General features: G+C 44.7%; 1 protein-coding gene across 1 annotated transcript in view; it reads right to left on the bottom strand.

Moving 5' to 3' along the window:
* The window catches only part of inpp5jb (inositol polyphosphate-5-phosphatase Jb), a 38,363-nt gene extending 24,416 nt beyond the window's left edge, over positions 1–13,947 (bottom strand). The window contains exon 1 of the mRNA XM_052125547.1: positions 13,929–13,947. The gene's annotated coding sequence lies outside the window, so the exon portion shown is untranslated. The remainder of the gene's footprint in view (positions 1–13,928) is intronic.
* Between the last annotated feature and the right edge of the window lie 546 nt (positions 13,948–14,493).

Genomic DNA, 14,493 nt, shown 5'->3' with positions numbered 1-14,493 from the left:
AAGTTCGTTCCGTCTATTGTTTTGGACCTCTGAAATATCTGAGTTATTGTCTGTATGACTGATGAGGTTGGCTTTGAAGCGAGGCCTTCTCATGGGTGTGTGAACCATAGAGAGTGACAAGCTTTCTCAGGACGTCGACTACCGAGCTTCTAGGTGCCACCCGCTCCACTCTCACCACCCTCGACGGCGGAGAGCGCCACGGATACGGAGCGATTCCCCAGGTCGATAGGGCAGTTGCGTACCATCTATGCCCCGGTAGCCCTACCTCCTGGCGTGGCCGCCCCGTACTCCCATCCAAGCCCTGTAGGACAACATCCTCGCTCAACGCGAAGGCCTACAGTGCGGCTGGACGCTGCCTCGCCTGCATCATGGCCCTCCTGCAAGTCCACCAGGCCAAAGCACTCAGAAACATGCACGGGGGTGGACCTGATCCTGATGTGCTGCAGGAACTGCGCTCAGCGACCGACCTCGCCCTGAGAGCGACGAAGGCCACAGCGCAGGCACTCGGACAGGCGATGGCCACCCTAGTGGTCCAGGAATGCCATCTTTGGCTCAATCTGGTCGAGATGCGTGAGGCCGACAAGAACCGCTTCCTGGACGCACCTGTCTCTCAGATTGGCCTTTTCGGCGACACCGTCGAGGACTTCACCCAACAGTTCTCCGCGGTGAAGAAGCAGACGGAGGCCATCTCTCACTTCATGCCCCGCCGCAGACCTGCCGCTATGGGCCCTGCCCCGTCTGCCCGCCGAGGGCGTCCCCCTGCGAGGAAACCAGCTCCTGCTCTGCCTCAACCGGGGCCCAGCTCTCAGACCCAGCATTGAGCACCCCGCAGGCGGCGCACGCCCCCTGTCTTACGAACCCCCTCTAAGACCCGGAAGGCTCCCAAGCGTTCCTGAGACAGCCGACCCAGAGCCGAAGACGTTAGCTCCGGAGGTGGTAAGACCGCTCCGTCCCCCGGTGGAGGGCCGGGAGGAGAATACTTTGTTTTTTCATTTGCCACACCCCTGGCGGGGCTGTGGTACCCACATTCTCAATAAAAGAGCTATTTCCTTTGCCTCTGGGTCACCTGGCCCGCAAATGCCATTCTCCACGGCAATCTACTTTCAGATTACGACAGCCCGGTACACGGACGCGGCGATCCGCCTTCCGCCTGCCCACAACTGTCCCCGGCCCGGCCTGGTTCAGGCGGCAGCTGCACTACCTGCACTACCTGTTCCGCCCGCTCGCGAGGCCCGCCGGGTACGTCCAAAATACTCGTCCCTTTGATGCCCCTAAGCGCAGAGCTGGGAAGCGTGGCTTTCGCTTCCCAACGCATCACGCTGGCTGCACCGGACCATTCGACTCGGTTACGCAATTCAGTTTGCCCGGCTCCGCCCCCTTCAGGGCGTCCGCTTTCCGCAGTACACGGCGAGCATGCCAGTTCCCTGCGCATGGAAATCGCGACCCTCTTAGCCAAGGGTGCGGTAGAGCCCGTCCCTCCAACCGAAATGAGGAAGGGTTTCTACAGCCCTTACTTCATTGTACCCAAGAAAGGCGGTGGCTTACGACCAATCCTGGACCAGCGAGTTTTTTCAATTGGGCCTTGTTAAAACTCCCGTTCAAAATGCTCACGCAGAGAAATATTCTGGCTGGTGTTCAGCATCTAGATTGGTTCGCAGTGGTAGACCTGAAAGACGCGTACTTCCACGTCTCAATTCTGCCACGACACCGACCCTTCTTACGGTTCGCGTTCGACGGCCAAGCGTTTCAGTACAAAGTCCTCCCCTTCGGCCTGTCTCTGTCCCCTCTGTGCAGAGGCGGCCCTTGCCCCGCTACGAGTAGCCGGCATCCGCACAGAGACCAGGTGCTCCGGCACCTCAGCCGCTTGGGGCTTCAGGTCAACTGGGAAAAGAGCAAGCTCACTCCGGTTCAGAGCATCTCTTTTCTCAGGTTGGAGTTAGACTCAGTCTCAATGACAGCACGTCTCACGAGCGAAGCGTGCTCAGTTGGTGCTGGACTGCCTCGCTTCCTTCAAGCCAGGCACAGTGGTCCCTCTAAAACTTTTCCAGAGGCTTCTGGGGCATATGGCGTCCTCCGCGGCGGTCGCGCTGCTGGGGTTGATGCATATGAGACCACTCCAGCACTGGCTCCAGACTCGAGTCCCGAGACAAGCATGGCACCACGGCACGCATCGGGTAAGGATCACCCCCGCCTGCCTCAAAACACTCCGACCCTGGACAGACCTCTGCTTTTTACGGGCAGGAGTGCCCCTGCAGCAGGTGTCCCGACGCGTTCTGGTCACAACCGACGCCTCCTGGTCCAGGTGGGGTGCCGTGTGCAGCGGGCACGCAGCAGCAGGCCGTTGGAAAGGGGCCCCGCTGCGTTGGCACATCAATTGCCTGGAGTTGCTGACCGTCCTTCTTGCCCTCAGGAAGTTCCTCCCGTTAGTTCGGGACAAACATGTCCTCGTGAGATCGGACAGCACCACGGTGGTGGCGTACATAAATTGCCAAGGCGGCGTATGCTCCTGCAACATGTCACAACTCGCCCGCCGTCTCCTCCTATGGAGCCAGCAGCGACTCAATTCATCCCCGGCAAGCTCAACGTCGTAGCGGACGCGCTATCATGACAACGCCTGCCCGGCGCGGAGTGGAGGCTTCACCCCCACTCGGTCCAGCTGATTTGGGAACGGTTTGCCCAGGTAGACCTGTTTGTCTCCCAGGAAACCTCCCACTGCCCGCTCTGGTACGCCCTAACAGAGGCTCCCCTCAGGACAAACACGCTGGCACACAGCTGGCCCTCGGGGCTGCGCAAGTACACATTTCCCCAGTGAGCCTTCTTGCACCGGTGCTGTGCAAGGTCAGGGAGGACGAGGAGCAAGTCACGTTAATGGCCCCCTACTGGCCCACTCGGACTTGGTTCTCGGAACTCAGACTTCTCCCAACAGCTCCTCCCTGGCGAATTCCCCTGAGAAAGGACCTCCTCTCTCAGGGACGGGGCACCGCTCTGGCACCCGCACCCAGACCTCTGGAACCTCCACGTCTGGTCCCTGGACGGGATGCGGAAGAGCTAGCCGGCTTACCGGCGACCGTTGTGAATACAATCAACCAAGCCAGAGCCCCCTCTACCAGGCACCTTTACGCACTAAAGTGGCGCTTGTTCGCAGATTGGTGTTCTTCCCGAACTGAAGACCCGCAGAGATGCGCGATCAAGTCAGTGCTCCTGTTCCTACAGGAGAGGCTGGACAGGAGGCTGTCTCCGTCCACCCTCAAGGTGTATGTTGCCGCCATTGCCGCCCACCACGATCCTGTAGACGGCAAGTCTTTGGGTAAGCACGACTTGATCCTCAGGTTCCTGAGAGGCGCCCGGAGGTTGAATCCCTCCCAGCCAGGCCTAGTTCCCTCCTGAGATCTCTCGGTAGTCTTGGCAGGACTCCAGAGACCTCCCTTCAAGCCGCTTGAATCAACTGGACTCAGGGCCCTCTCTCTTAAGACGGCCCTGCTGATCGCACTCACCTCTATCAAGAGGGTCGGGGACCTGCAAGCGTTCTCTGTCAGCAACACTTGCCTGGAGTTCGGTCCGGCGGATACATCTGTGATCCTAAGACCGCGACCGGGCTATGTGCCCAAGGTTCCTACCACACTCTTCCGAGATCAGGTGGTGAACCTGCAAGCGCTGCCCTGGGAGGAGGCAGACCCCAGTGCACGCCCTGCGCATTTACCTGGACCGCACACAGAGCACCAGACGCTCTGAGCAGCTCTTTGTCTGCTTTGGGGGATGGCAGAAAGGGAATGCCGTCTCCAAACAGAGGCTCGCCCACTGGGTTGTCGATGCCTTCACACTGGCTTATCACACCCAGGCCGTGCCCCTACCCTTGCGGGTCCGAGCTCACTCAACAAGGGGTGTTGCGTCCTTGTGGGCACTGGCCAAGGGCACCTCCCTAGCAGACATCTGTAGAGCCGCGGGTTGGGCAACACCCAACACCTTCGCGAGGTTTTACAACCTCCGCGTCGAGTCGGTTGAGTCTCGTGTTTTGTCAGGTCCGAGCCCGTAGAACTCCGTAATACGTAGACTGACCGGCCGGGTGGATCGCTTGCGCCCAGCGCCCTTTTCCTGACGTCAAGGTAAAGTAGTGCGCCTTCTTCCCAGGGCGCCCCACTCCGAGTCGGGACCCTGGTCGATTCCTCCCCAGCCCTCCGGGTCCGTGGTTCAGCGGAGGAACTCGCCGACCCAAGCCACTGCGGGTACCCTGATGGCTACCCTGTACTGGTATAGGTGCTCCACAGGTAAGGCCTCCTGCTCGGACTCCCCCTGTGTGTAATTCCACGGTTCTGTCCCCTTACGAGTGGACCCCCGTGTCTCCCTTAGGCAGTTACAGCTGCCCCGGTCGCCGTGCTGTAGCAACTCCCCCCATTCAAGGCTGGATCTACCACTGCACCATACTTTCCACATGAGCCCTAAGCCGGCTGTGTGACGTGTCTACCACTTTTTCCTCCCCAAGAAAAAGGGCAGGTGTGGTCTCCGCAGGGTCTGGGTAAGACCCCCTTCCCTATATGCGTGTAAGGGCCCCGGCAGTGATTGCTCTATGCGAGAAACATAGAGAGAAAAGAGGCCCAGCCAGGCTGGCCCGTTCCCATGTTGGCAAACATCGCCTTGTTCCCCTTCCAGGGTAACTAGAAGGATTCCGATGTTCTTATGGGGCATTGGGGAAGGGTACGTGCAGCCAGGTACAGACGATGCGCGGCACTGGATGAAATCCCTGCCCGCCTCTGTATCGGCAGTTCACATACACGGTTCAGCGCATGGCAAGATTGGAATGGGTCCCCTAGTGTCGCTTCTCCGACACAACGTGGAGAGAGCGACAGAAGGGGAACGTTTGGTTACGTATGTAACCTCCGTTCCCCGAGGGAGGGAACGACACGTTGTGTCTTTCCTCCGCCATGTTGCTGAACCGAGCCTCTGTTGTGGCCGGACCATTTCCGGCTCCTCAGAAAAATCCTGAATGAACTCCAGTATTTGCACCGCTTAAATACCCGTATGTCCGGGGGCGGGACATGCAAATACCGGCTACCAACTCTCATTGGCCTTTTTTCATAGATCAGAGGTGGATATCGGCGCTCAAGAGAGACCCCTAGTGTCGCTTCTCCGACACAACGTGTCGTTCCCTCCCTCGGGGAACGGAGGTTACATACGTAACCAAACGTTATGTAGCTTTTGAAGGCCAGTACTACATCAAAAATATTCATCTTTTATCTCTTATATTTGTATAAATTCTGAAAGTGGTGTGAAAGCTTAGTTTGTAAAAATGTATATTTTATTTTATATTTCGTTTTTCACGATTTAACTACATTTTAGCTTTTTTAAAATGTACAAATTCCATGTAGCCTATTCTATCCATATGATGCCCAATAGATGCTAGTGATGGTCACCTCCTACTGGAAAAAAAAAACAGAAGTTGGAAGGAATATTTTGAAGGCCTACTTAACAGGCCACCTCTAGCCCCACTCCACTCAAAAGTGTTAGATGAATCGGCAGTAGATTTTAACATCATGCCGAACGACTCTTTTGTAGGCTGGGTAACACGATCAATTGTGACCCACCTACCTATGAGGAGGTAATGGCTGCCATATGGTGAAAAAAGAATGGGAAAGCTCCCAGCATATGTTGCATCACCACAGAGATGCTAAAGGCAGGGTGTTCTTCCTCCATAGGCTGGCTGACTAAGATCTACCGCAAGTTTGTACTAGTGGGGATTTTCCTGAGGATTGGAAAAGAAGCATCTTTCTCCTATTCTACAAGGGCAAAAGTAACCACATGGAGTGCATAAACTACTGTGGTATCACTCTCCTCTCGGTGCCAGGGAAAATCTTCACCTCATCACTCTTGTCAAGGTTTAAGAACTATATACTGAGCAGACAACAAACAGAGCAAGTGGCTTTACACCAGGCTGCTCCATGCTGTACAGAACCTTTACCCTGAATCTGCTGACCCAGACCAAGAGAGAATTTCAGCAGCTATTATGGATTGCATTAATTGACCTGAAAGCAGCCTTCGACTCTGTGGCTGCTCTGTGGAAACTGATATTGTCCATAGGCCTTCCTTCAAAGATCATGGATTTGGTGAGGAAACTATACATAGGCATGTTGAGTGCTAAACGGAATGACAGACTGGTTTCCAATCAGCTGTGGATTTAGGCAAGGCTGCATGATTGCCCCTAAACTCTTCCTCCTCATCATGGAAAGAACTGTCCACAATGGTTACCCAGGAGTAACACTTGGCAATGAAACATTTACCTTTCTGGACTTTGCCGACAATGTTGCCCTCCTTGCAGTCCTTATCAAGTCCCTATCCTGTCCTTGGAGATTCTGGACAAAGAGGCACAGCAGCTGGGATTGGAGGTCAACTGGAATAAAACCAAGATCCAGACAACTTTTCCATTAAATACCTGCCTGTCATCTGTGCCTATAGCCGGAAAACAGGTGGATGTCATCGAATCCTTCACCTACTTGGGCTCACTGACAGACAAAACAGGAAGCAGTGATCCTGAGGTCTCCAGGTGAATTGGCATTGCTTGTAAATGTTTTATGTCACTGACAAGAAACATCTGGCACTCAAGTCTACAAAACAAAATTCACCTCTATATTGTCCACATTCAGCCAGTCCTGATTTACGGAGCAGAAACATGGTCATTAACTACAACACTTAACCGGAAACTCGACAAATTCCACCAGTGGTTCTTGAGAAGGATATTGAAGATAATCTGATGATCTCAAGCATAAAGCAAACACAGAGATCTTCAGACGCACAGGAGAAAGGACGATTTCAGTCAAGATCCATAGCAACATAGTCACTACAATACATTATGTTGCTCAATCGGCATCCAAAGAGGACCATGCACGAGCACTAGGCACCATGATAAATGACCTGGAAACGACCGGTGGGCAGACCGAGAACAATGTGGACAAGAGTTATCGAATACGATCTTCACTCTTCACTGCCTGGAAGCGAGCTCAGGACAGAGAGAGTTGGCAGTGTACAGTGGAAAATGCAATGATCCATTAGTGGGCATGGAATGATGATGATGATGATGATGATGATGATGATGATGATGATGATGATGATGATGAAAGGCACATACCCTCATGCTTACTTCATATATTAAATAAGAACCACTCCAAATTATTAAAAGTAGTTGAAAACAACTGAAAGCAAAACAAGAGTTGCTGTATCAACAATTTCCCATGGGGTGAATGGATTCTTAACTACATCAGTGCTATCTGTGTGATTAGAATTAAATGTTTCTGTTTGTTGTTATTTTTATCACCAACTGATTGTATAAAGCAGAAACTGTATTAAAAGAGAAATTATTCAATGACAAATGGATAGCATGGATCTCGTCTTTGGACACACATTATATAGAAAAAATCAAACCAAACTTTTACTCTGAAAATGCAGTGAAAGGATCGCAGTGCTAAACATCTTTCCCACTAAACAAATCTGAAAATGTACCATCCATTGGCTAATCACCAGCATTTTTAGTTGCATAGCATGAAATTTGGTCACATATGCGAGTTGAGTTACTTTGTAGAGGGTTGTGCATAGAGTTGAAGTTCGATCTTGGGATTTAAGAATCTACATTTAGATTGTTCAAATTAAGAATTCAATGCATCGAAATTCAGTATTTTTTCCCAGCCTTATTAGATAGCACTTAAGATCGCACTTCAGTGTATCTAAAACCTTCCACACTATTGCACTTTAAACAGAAATGTTATAAAGTGAAACATTATCTGTACCATTAAAAGCACCCCTGTACTGATTGCTTGATGTAATTGCTCTGTAATTTCATCCTGAGAGCAGGTCAAGTATATTATAGCCCTTAAAATGTGTAGCTTTTCTTTGGTCCTCTAGCCCTAAGAGACCCCTATTATACTCTAAAATGCTGGCAATTCTCTCAACTCATGGACAGACCCGGTTATACTTACTGCACACCAACTGAGCTTTAATCCATTGCAACATGTCACCGTGTTTAAAGATAAGTGCACAAAGTCTTTAGCAATAATTAAAATATCTAAGACAAAATGCAAATGTATTTGCAAAATGCATGTGACAGGTTTGCATGTCAGTTTGAGCATCGAAACTGGCAAGAAACCAAGAACAGTAAGATAAAAACCAACAAAGGCGTCCACATAGTACTATTTATTTAGCAAATGATCAATAAATATGATCACAGTTCACATTTAACTCAAGTGTTTTGATTTGAGTATGAATATCTGTATTTAAATTTAAGGTTAAAACATTGTTTTGGGTAAAGCTTTTCAGTTAAAAGGATAGTTCAACCAAAACCCTACATTAACAAACCCTCATGCCATCCCAGATGTGCATGACTTTCTTCTGCAGAACACAAATTAAGATTTTTAGAAGAATTTCTCAGCTCTGTGGGTCCATACAATGTAAGTGAATTGATGCCGAATAGTTTAAGCTCCAAAAAGCACATAAAGGCAGCATAAATGTATTAGTGACTAAATCTATATCTTCTGAAGTGATATAATAGGTGTGGGTAAGAAACAGATCAACATTTCATTATTTAACTCGATATGCACGAAGAATGCGAATCACCAAAAACAAAAGAAGAAGAAAGTAAATGTAAAAGTATAGAGTGATACTAAAAAAGGACTTAAATATTGAACTGTTTCTCACCTTAACCTATACTATTTCTTCAGAAGACATGTGTTAAACCACTGCAGTCACACTGAAGTAATAGATTACTTTTATGCTGTGTTTATGTGCATTTTGGAGCTTAAACATTTTGGCACCCATTCACAACCATATGGACATACAGAGCTGAAATATTCTTCTAAAAATCTTAATTTGTGTTCTGCAGAAGACAGAAAGTCATACACATCTTGGATAGTATCAGGGTAATAAATTATGATTTTGTGAACTATCCCTTTAAAAGAGGAACTCACCAAAAATCATTCACGCAGAGTTGGGTTGCATCAACATTGGGTTGCATAAACTCACATTGTGGGTAGATAACATGACATTTTACCAAATGATACAATGTATAACATATTAATCACATCTAATTAATAATTAAAACATATGCAGTACTTACAGACATGCAGTTAAAAACATTTATAACAAAGAAGTTAACATTATCCAACATTCAAATAACAACAGGTGGGAAAACAGCAAAGAGAATTCAAATAAAATGCAATATTTTTGTAAGTGGCTTCACAAAAAAAAGGTAGGCCTACTTATAATCAGAGCATTACAAAATACAAAGATGAATGCTTTGTCATTTTGGTTCTATCTGTTTTCATGAGTACTTGGACAAAATGTATCAAGTTGTACAAAATTGAATACAATGCAATGGTAATCATATACTTATTACAACAATAGTCAGTGATTGTGCTTGAAACAGTTAGACAAACAGAAAACCATAAATACCAACCAATGGTTGACATGATAGCAAGTGGGTTCAGCATACTACAGAAGCTCTTCCAAGGTGATCTCTGGCTTGAGGGGATGCTATTCTAGTTTAAGTTTGTCAAAATGACAGCTGATAAGGCTGGACAAAAGACTAGACTAGACAACAGGCACAGCTGTGAAAGTTCCCCTTCGGTCTCTCACTCTATGTTGTGTCAATGAAATGACTCTAGGGGTCGATCTCTAGTGTCACTTCATCAACAAAACATCTCATTCCCTCCATCAGGGAACGGAGGTTGCGACAGTAACCGAGACGTTTCCTACTCACAGGAAACACTGCTTACAGTTTAAACCCCTCCTTGCTTCACTTCTACAACCAACAATTATGAAATGCAAATAGACTCTTTATTTTAGAAAGGAGAGTCACTGCTGTGTGTACAAGAATTGAAATACACGTTTGGTTAGGACTGTCTATCGCTCCTTAATTCTGTCAATACTTAACTCAAATTCACTAAAATACTGACTGTGTTGATTCAGTAGCTCATACATGCCAGCAACTGCTATCCTACCTTAACAATGCATACCAATACCAGTTTTATCATCCAAGACTAAATACAGACATGGGCCTGAAGTGCTGTTCTGATGCTAATAATGGCGAACTGAGCCCTGTGGCATTGTAAGGCTTTACAGTAGGGGATACTGGGGGCAATTGAAATATTTTTTACACTTCATAATTCATAAACTAACACAAATCTACAAGCCATGGTTTGGTATAAGAAGCACAGATATTTGTCAACAGTAAAAGTATCCCATTCAAATTGTTACACTGAGAAAGAATTTATCACAACCCTGAATTTAAAGGAATCCACAGTTTTCCTGAGCAACCACCGGGCGGTGCCATGATGATTCTTATTGCCTGTTTTGTGTTTCTGGTCTCAAGACGCAATGTAAAAACTACCGAAACAAGTGATTCAGACAGATCAACAACCATGTATTTTTTGGATTAAAAATTAATTTCAGGCTCAACATGTGCAGTTTTTGGCTGTCATAACAACTCAAAGTAGTTAATGATATCAACATAACTAACCTCGGACCATCGCTTCATGACATTTATCAGCATTTTAAAGCCACATGTTTTAAACACTTTAAACATCACATTACAGCTAAGAATATACGCCGATGTGAGCGAAAATACTGGAGACCGGATATTGAAAAGAATCGTCGAATCGTGTCACTTTTTTCAAAATGGGGTGTTCACACTTGACTTCTAAATAGAAAATTGCAGTACATTTTCTGGAAAAGGCTGCATGTGTGAAAGCGATTTTGTGCAGTAAACATGCACAGAGACTAATTAATAGAGACTTGTCACTTCTATTAAAATGAATGGAAGAAATTGGAACGCCTAACAGTCAACGGATGTAGAAAGGAAGTCCCGCCTTACAGGTAAAAGTGCCAATCACCTTTTAGGATACAGGCATTGCCCTTCAATCAACTCGAGTCTTGTCAGATTTTACTGCTGATGCAAAATGTAATTTGATTTTAATCTTGACCAACTGTTTTGGAGATGAAATTATGTTGAAGAAGATTTCGTTATTTCCCCATTCAAGTAAATAGTAGCTGCACATGTATGCCACTTGTTTACATTGAAAAATAGATGCGTCAGTGTTCCAAAAATGGCTGACAAGTGACCTGACTTAGTAAAAAGGCTTTGTCATGTTCTTCACCTTGCTCTGCTCTAACTTTGCATGTCTGAATGGCTTTTCCTGTATTGACAAGATTGTTAGAGTCAAGCGCCCAACTAGACATATCTGTTTATCAGTGTAGAATGGATGGATGGATGGATGGATGGATGGATGGATGGACAGATAATGGAAAGACAGACTCAATCATTGTATAAATTTGAATATGTAGACAGACAGACAGACAGACAGACAGACAGACAGACAGACAGATAGATAGATAGATAGATAGATAGATAGATAGATAGATAGATAGATAGATAGATAGATAGATAGATAGATAGATAGATCATGATGGCAGACAGCTGTGCTGATTGCAGAGAAAGGCATAATTAGAGAGGCTTGTTAAATTACTTCTCGGGGGTGACAGAGATTCAATATCTCCATGGCAATTGAGTGAACCAAGCTAAATAAACTTCAGTATGTTGTCAAGCCATAGTAGTTCTTTTAATTCTATTCAAAAATCACTCTAAATGATTAAACTGCACATGGTGCATTATTTTCGTTATATCAATGGTATTTTATGTAATACACAGCCTGATCTCATGAACATTATGTGACAACATTTTTGCAAAATGATAGTACATGCTTCAATAAATTTTTCCCTGCAGTTTCCCAGTGAAATATCCAGCAGGGGGCGCCAAAAGAGAGTGGAATAGTGTCGTAATCAGACAATGTTTTTAAGGTGAATATTAGATGGAAGTTTTAATGTGTAATACATACCTCCCTAATCTAAAATTTGAACCTAAACCTAACCAATACTGTAGTAAAAGCAAATGAAAGGTAAACAAAACAGACATCCTTACCCTAAACCAACACCTAAACCTAACCGATAGGGTTTAAAAAGCTAAATGTGACATGAAAATCACATTTTCTGACGCAACCACGTAATTTTGTGTCGCTTCTATGACACTCTCATCTCTATGTCGGCTTGCGTCCTTGACAGGTCTCGAACTGCATACTTCCGAGTCCAAACAGTCCAATGCTAAGTCAGGATAGTTCCCACAGAAGCTACTCATGTGTGTAAATGTAAGTGAGTTTGTAAAACAAGTGCTAAAATGTGTCGTCTTTCAAATGTAATAGTAAAAGTGTTTTATATCATAACATAGCAGTGTGTAAGATATAGTGTGAAAAAATAACTGTTTATAAATTCCTAATCAGCCATTGTACTCGTGATTAATGTGAAAGTGAATAAAATGCACAAGCCTTCTTTTAAGCACACATTGTAAGTGGAGTTTATATTATATTTAGTTTATATAATGTTAAATATGTAAAGCTATTTTTAATATCAGCTCTGTGGTGTGCAGTTGACAAACTGTAGGAAAAAATATAGATCTGCTGTGTTCTTAGAACACTTTCTTAGGCATTTTACTGAAATTAATAGCTATGTAGACACGATTTTTTTATACATGAAAACATATGGACGTAATTGAAAATCCTAATTATTATAAGACTATTCTTGTTGTCTTTTGATGAATGTTATTATTGTAATAGATTAAATAATTTATTCAGGACCAGCTTGTGCTCAGTCTTTTATTGTCATGTGTGAAACGGTGCGACAAGATGACCTTTTTATGTTTGCAGCTAATTTTGCAATTATTTTGCAGCCTTGAATCTGTAAAATACTACAAATATTAAAAATAAATAATATGTATATATTAATATAATACTTATGTCATACTTATATATTAATATATACTGTAATATTTTAAAACTGCACTGTAGGTGTTGGGTTGGTTGACCCCCCCCCACACACTTTTAAAATGACTGCTACGCCCCTGAATGCAAGGTCTAGATATTTTGTCTGAGATTGAAAATGCTGAAGGTCACCTTACAATAAAGTGCATTATGACCTACTTGTATCTGTTTGTGTTTCATTAGTGGGTGGAAGAAGATGCTTTTGCAGCATAAAATATGTGATACCGCTAATTACAGTGCATATTTGTTTGTGATGCCCTTTTAACCTCTAAATAATTCCACCAATACAAATACACATGTATTTCTCTTTCAAACACACACACACATTTGTTTTTCGATCGTGTTGGAGACATCCAACTTCTATTGTTTTTATACTGAGCCAATTATATTATCTATTCCTACCCCTAAGCTAGAGTAGCCTAGTCCTCACAGAAACCTTTTTTCATTTTCATTAAGACATTATTTATTATACTTATGTACACGTTTATATATTTCTAAAACATTTAATGAGCAAAGAATGCATGACATAACATCATAACATAGCATGACATAACATAACATAACATAACATGACATATAATAACATATAATAACATAACAGCATAACATAACACAACATAACAACATATGTTACACAACATAACATAACAACATGTCATGACATAACATATCATAACATAACAACATAACATAACATTACACAACATGACATAACACAACATAACATAACAACATGACATAACATGACATAACATAACAACATGTCATGACATAACATATCATAACACAACATGACATAACATGACACAACATGACATGACATAACAACATGACATGACATGAAATGACATAACATATCATAACATAACAACATAACATAACAAGACGTAACACAACATGACATAACATAACATAACATGACATGAAATAACAACATGACATAACATGACATAACATAACAACATAATACAACGTGCATTTGATCAGTTTACACTGAATCAATTTTGCGTTCATTTCAGCAATGCATGTGGTTTGTTACATTGTTTTAATCAATAAAAGTGTCGGCATTAGTATAATTCTTACCCAATTTCCTCGATCAAGAACTCAAGGTGTGTTGACAGAAGAACTGAAGTACACCGCTGGAAACAGACTGACTGATAGATTGATTCGTGTTCAGAAAGCTTAGCAGGCATCAAAATAGCCCATCATCTGGTCACAACAGTATCCGACAATGCAGGCGGAGCTGATAAACGTGAAAGCGCGTACAGATCCAATGTGTCAAATCAGTGCCTCTTCTTCCTATGTTACATTAACAGAGAAAGACCTTGAACATGACTGAAAGGAGAAAACGGGAGGCAAAAGGTCGCTTAAGGCAAGTGAATTTCATCCCCAGAAAACGCAGCGCGTTATTCGACGTGTATTGGTTTCTGTGCGAACCCGCAGCGCGTAATGTGAATGTCAATACGCGAATGGTCCCTGATGTCCTTCACAGCTGCTATGCGCGCTTCATACTGCCACAGAGTCGCTAGCGTCGCTTTCGTCACAGATTTAATCACCGCGAACGTAATGCTCCTGTCACATGATATTCCTCTGAAACTGCGCTATTATCAAAATCTTAACTAGATTTTCATCTTCTGAAGGAAATATC

The sequence above is a fragment of the Xyrauchen texanus genome, chromosome 4 (genome assembly GCF_025860055.1).
Source record: "Xyrauchen texanus isolate HMW12.3.18 chromosome 4, RBS_HiC_50CHRs, whole genome shotgun sequence".
NCBI lineage: Eukaryota > Metazoa > Chordata > Actinopteri > Cypriniformes > Catostomidae > Xyrauchen > Xyrauchen texanus.
This window is presented reverse-complemented; position numbering and strand designations above follow the sequence as displayed.